This window comes from Pseudophryne corroboree, chromosome 11 (genome assembly GCF_028390025.1).
Source record: "Pseudophryne corroboree isolate aPseCor3 chromosome 11, aPseCor3.hap2, whole genome shotgun sequence".
Taxonomy (NCBI): domain Eukaryota; kingdom Metazoa; phylum Chordata; class Amphibia; order Anura; family Myobatrachidae; genus Pseudophryne; species Pseudophryne corroboree.
The window spans coordinates 294,053,259-294,059,258 of NC_086454.1; the positions used below are offsets into that span (position 1 = coordinate 294,053,259).

General features: G+C 51.5%; 1 long non-coding RNA gene across 1 annotated transcript in view; it reads right to left on the minus strand.

Annotated features, from left to right (window-relative positions):
* LOC134970184 (uncharacterized) overlaps nucleotides 1-918 on the minus strand; it is a 117,691-nt gene extending 116,773 nt beyond the window's left edge. Inside the window, exon 1 of the long non-coding RNA XR_010189713.1 lies at nucleotides 387-918. This is a non-coding gene — a long non-coding RNA (uncharacterized LOC134970184). The remainder of the gene's footprint in view (nucleotides 1-386) is intronic.
* Between the last annotated feature and the right edge of the window lie 5,082 nt (nucleotides 919-6,000).

Consider the following 6,000-nt stretch of genomic DNA (forward strand, 5'->3'; position numbering starts at 1 on the left):
GGATTCTGGGGTCTGCATTTAGTCCGATGTCAGTATTCCAGCGCCGGTCTTCTGCTTGCGTGTCGGGATTTCAGCGACAGGATTCCGACTGCTGGCATCCCAACTGCATCCAGCAGGTGCCCCTCTGCATTGCTGCCCTTGCCAAGTGCATCGCGCCGGCCCTGCATACAGGGTCGGTAAATCAAATATACGCTTTCCGGTACGTGAGTTACTTGTGTGCTTCATCCTGTGTGGGATGCCAGGCTTTGGACACAAATCAGGGAGATTTCAGACAGAACAGAACAAATATTGTAATTTTAGTGGAAAAATGCTGGACCCCTAAACTGACAATATTAGTCATGATGGTGTTTTCTAGACTTATATTGGAGATTACACAAAGCTCTTACCTGCAGGAGCTCTGTGCCGAATCCTCAAAATTGACGGTGGAGGGGAGGAAATCGCGGGTCGTGCGAGGGGGCGGAGCCTGTGGAAGGGGGCGTGGCCTCGGCTTGCTGCTGAACCAGGCCAAAAAAAAATTGTCATCTCTGAGGGGAAAAGGAGACCTGGCCACCAGGGAAATAGGCACTGAAGGGCCTTCACACTGCTGTTCTGCAACAGCTGATAGTTGCAGAGAAGAGAGAGCGCCTCCCTGCATTGGTAAACGATCCAGTCTGAAGCTCCTGTCCCGCCCTGATGACGGTTCAAGTGAAGAGCCACTGCATACGCTGCCTCTGCAGGACGCACGTCGCACAGCTATTGGAAGGGACGTCGCGTCTCACATGCAGGTCCCGGTCTCCGGCATTTCTGGACTCGCGCATGCGCAGTCCAGATCTTCACAGAGGGACCTGTAAAAACCGGGAGTCAAAGCAAGGTTTGCGGGGCAGCGGGAGGCTCAAGTAAAAAACGGGAGCCTCCCGCTGAATGCGGGAGGGTAGGCAAGTCTGATGTATGTGTGTGTATCTGTCTATGTGTATGTGTGTGTGGGTGGGGGGCATAATTTATATAAATGTCACTTCTGAGGGCATTACAGTGGTTGAAGTGGGCCGGCGCCAGTATGCAACGGTATGGCATACCGGCACTTCGCCACTGACCCGGAAGGTTTTTTTTAAAAAAATAATAGCAGTATGCAGTGCAGACCATAGGTGTGTGCACCCCCCACTCACACGCTTGCCACCGATCAATGCCCCCCCCCCCCTCCCGCTGCCGATTAATGTGCCTCCCCCCCTTGAGGCGCCAGGTCAGGTCTCGTTCGTGTGCCGTGCAGTATGGAGATGGAGGAGCAGGACACGGTGCCGCGGCTCTGTGTGAGGCTGCTGCCACCGTCCACGGAGGGAGCGACGGCGGATGGGAACTATGGAGAGCAGTGACCACGGAGGGAATGACGGCTGCCGGGACCCAGGATTTACGGGGAGCAGGTGACATTCTTGTTTAACTTAGCGAGCACCTTTCACTACCATACTGCCCCCCATGCTCAGCACCACTGCTACCATACTGTCCCCCCCCCTGCTCTGCACCACTGCTCCCATACGGCCCCCCTGCTCCGCACCATTGCTCTCATACTGCCCCCCCCTGCTCTGCACAACTGCTGCCATACTGCTCCCCTGCTCTGCACCACTGCTCCCATACGGCCCCCCTGCTCCGCACCACTGTTCCCATACTGACCCCCTGCTCCGCACCACTGCTTCCATACTGCCCCCCCTGCTCCGCTGCACTGCTCCCATACTGCCCCCCCTGCTCTGCACCACTGCTCCCATACTGCCCCCCCTGCTCAGCACCACTGCTCCCATCCTGCCCCGAACTACTGCTCCCATCCTGTGCTATAATGCTATACCTATACCGTGTGATATAATGTGAATTTCGGCTCATTCCATGTGCTATAATGTGAATTTCGGCTTATTCTGTGTGCTATAATGTGAATTTCAGCTCATTCTGTGTGCTATAATGTGTGTTATAATGTAAATTTTGGCTCATTCTGTGTGCTATAACGTGTGCTATAATGGGAATTTTGGCTCATTCAGTGTGCTGTAATGTGAATTTTGGCTCATTCTGTGTGCTATAATGTGAAAGGGGCACGAGTACTAGATAGTATAAGGGGTCCTACTATTGTGTTACATAATGTGTGTAAGGGGTATATGAAGTGGTACATTACACTTATGGACACAACCCCTTTTGAGTGATGATGCCCCCTTTTCCGGAGCGCGCAGAATTGCAACCTTAATTTTTCCATACTCCCACTTCAAAATTTCCACTTTGACCACTGGGGCATTATATGTAACCGGCGCTACTACAGGGGCTATTATGTATATAACCAGCACTACTACAGGGGCTATTATGTGTATAAGCAGTACTGCTACAGGGGCTATTATGTGTATACAGTACGGATGGTATAATGATTAGCATTACTGCCTCACAGCACTGTGGTTTGTGGGTTCGATTCCCACCATGGCCCTAACTGTGCGGAGTTTGTATATTCTCCCCGTACTTCCTCCGGGTACTCCGGTTTCCTCCCACAATCCAAAAATATATACTGGTAGGTTAATTGGCTCCCAACAAAATGAACCCTAGCGTGAATGTGTCTGTGTGTATATGTGATAGGGAATATGGATTGTAAGCTCCACTGGGGCAGGGACTGATGTGAATGGGCAAATATTCTCTGTAAAGCGCAGCGGAATATGTGTGCGCTATATAAATAATTGGTAATAATAATAATATAAGCAGTGCTACTACAGGGGCTATTATGTGTATAAGCGACGCTACTACAGGGGCTATTATATGTATAAGCAGCGCTACTACAGGGGGTATTCTGTATATAACCGGCGCCACTACTGCGGACATTGGGGGTCATTATGACTCGATCGCAGCGTGCTTTCGTTCGCACAGCTGTGGCCGGGTCACTACTGCGCATACACGGGAACCGTAATGCGCATGTGCGTTGTTGTCCGTCGCCAGGTAACAACGAAGGGAAAGAAGAAAGTGATCGAAGCGGCGATAGCTTGAAGATTGACTGGCGGTGGGCGTTCCTGGTCGGCAACACAGCATCCGGAGCCGTTTTCAGGGAGTGGTAAGAAAATCGCAGGCGTGTTTGAAGAAACGCAGGCGTGTCGAGGGCGGGTGTTTGACGTCAGAGCCAGGACTGAACAGGCTGAAAACGCCGCAGCTGGTAAGTCTAGCCTTACTTACAAACTGCACAAATTTATTCCCCATAGCAGGGCCGCACAAGCGAACGCAGCTTTGCTATGGGAAACCCCGCCCCCCAATAGGCGAAGTATAGTTGATCGCACGGGCTGCAAAAAGCAGCTTCGTGCGATCAACTCGGAATGAGGGCCATTATGTGTATAAACAGCACTACTCTGCCCGAAGTAATGTGAATAAGATTGTGCTTCTATGTGGTGTAATTTGAAATGGGGGTATTATTGTGTGGCCATGCTCCTTCCTTGTGAAACCACATCCCTTTTTGCCGCACACTGTCCCTTTGTAAAATATGGGAGGGCGCAAATTTATAGTTTGCAGGGGGGCGCCGAACACCCTAGCACCGGCCCTGCCCGTGACCCATCTGCAGGGCCTTCTAGTGATGCCTAATGGTGTGTGGGTGTTCCCTCAAAGGGGGCGTGGCCACGGGTCCGTGATTAGGCCACGCCCCTAGTCAGCGCTCCTGCTGTGTCCGTAAGGCTCAGTGACTGGGGGTAATGGGGGAGAGTGGAAGGGCTGTGGGGAACAGGGACTTTGTGTTGGAAAGGACAGGCTGGGGGTGTGTGTAGGGACTGGGGTGAACAGGGTGAGAGTGTGTGTATGGTGACTGGAGGGGACAGGGGGGGGCGTGTGTGTGTAACAGGCGTTGTGTGTATGTATGTATGTATGTATGTACTGTATGTGTGTGATGTGTGTAGGGACAGGGGAAACGGGCTGTGTGTGTAAAGGGAGGGGGGGCAGGCTTTGTGTGTCTGTGGTGACATGGGTATGTTGCTGGAATTAGTTGAGTGCACAGACTGGGTTGCTTACATTGGAGGTTATGCTCAGGCGGGTGATCTGCATGTCTGTGGACATTCTGTACCCGTGCATTTGGCTGCACTATGGTGGTCATTCCGAGTTGTTCGCTCGGTAATTTCTCTGACGTCCTAGTGGATGCTGGGGACTCCGTAAGGACCATGGGGAATAGCGGCTCCGCAGGAGACTGGGCACAAAAGTAAAGCTTTAGAACTACCTGGTGTGCACTGGCTCCTCCCCCTATGACCCTCCTCCAAGCCTCAGTTAGATTTTTGTGCCCGAACGAGAAGGGTGCACACTAGGTGGCTCTCCTGAGCTGCTTAGTGAAAAGTTTAGTTTTAGGTTTTTTATGTTCAGTGAGACCTGCTGGCAACAGGCTCACTGCATCGAGGGACTAAGGGGAGAAGAAGCGAACTCACCTGCGTGCAGAGTGGATTGGGCTTCTTAGGCTATTGGACATTAGCTCCAGAGGGACCGATCACAGGCCCAGCCATGGATAGGTCCCAGAGCCGCGCCGCCGGCCCCCTTACAGAGCCAGAAGACAGAAGAGGTCCGGAAAATCGGCGGCAGAAGACGTCCTGTCTTCAACAAGGTAGCGCACAGCACTGCAGCTGTGCGCCATTGCTCTCAGCACACTTCACACTCCGGTCACTGAGGGTGCAGGGCGCTGGGGGGGGGGCGCCCTGAGACGCAATAAAAACACCTTGGATGGCAAAAAAAATGCATCACATATAGCTCCTGGGCTATATGGATGAATTTAACCCCTGCCAGAATACACAGAAAAACGGGAGATAAGGCCGCCGAGAAGGGGGCGGAGCCTATCTCCTCAGCACACTGGCGCCATTTTCCCTCACAGCTCCGTTGGAGGGAAGCTCCCTGGCTCTCCCCTGCAGTCACTACACTACAGAAAGGGTTAAAAAAGAGAGGGGGGCACTAATTATGCGCAGTATTAATAATACAGCAGCTATAAGGGGAAAAACACTTATATAAGGTTATCCCTGTATATATATAGCGCTCTGGTGTGTGCTGGCAAACTCTCCCTCTGTCTCCCCAAAGGGCTAGTGGGGTCCTGTCCTCTATCAGAGCATTCCCTGTGTGTGTGCTGTGTGTCGGTACGTTTGTGTCGACATGTATGAGGAGAAAAATGATGTGGAGACGGAGCAGATTGCCTGTAATAGTGATGTCACCCCCTAGGGGGTCGACACCTGAGTGGATGAACTGTTGGAAGGAATTACGTGACAGTGTCAGCTCTGTATAAAAGACAGTGGTTGACATGAGACAGCCGGCTACTCAGCTTGTGCCTGTCCAGACGTCTCATAGGCCGTCAGGGGCTCTAAAGCGCCCGTTACCTCAGATGGCAGATATAGACGCCGACACGGATACTGACTCCAGTGTCGACGGTGAAGAGACAAATGTGACTTCCAGTAGGGCCACACGTTACATGATTGAGGCAATGAAAAATGTTTTACACATTTCTGATAATACGAGTACCACCAAAAAGGGGTATTATGTTCGGTGAGGAAAAACTACCTGTAGTTTTCCTGAATCTGAGAAATTAAATGAGGTGTGTGATGATGCGTGGGTTTCCCCCGATAACAACTGATAATTTCTAAAATGTTATTGGCATTATATCCTTTCCCGCCAGAGGTTAGGGTGCGTTGGGAAACACCCCCTAGGGTGGATAAAGCGCTCACACGCTTGTAAGAACAAGGGCTCTACCCTCTCCTGAGATGGCCGCCCTTAAGGATCCTGCTGATAGAAAGCAGGAGGGTATCCTAAAATGTATTTACACACATACTGGTGTTATACTGAGACCAGCAATCGCCTCAGCCTGGATGTGCAGTGCTGGGTTGGCGTGGTCGGATTCCCTGACTGAAAATATTGATACCCTAGATAGGGACAGTATATTATTGCCTATAGAGCATTTTAAAGGATGCATTTCTATATATGCGTGATGCACAGCGGAATATTTGCCGACTGGCATCAAGTCTAAGTGCGTTGTCCATTTCTGCCAGTAGAGGGTTATGGACACGACAG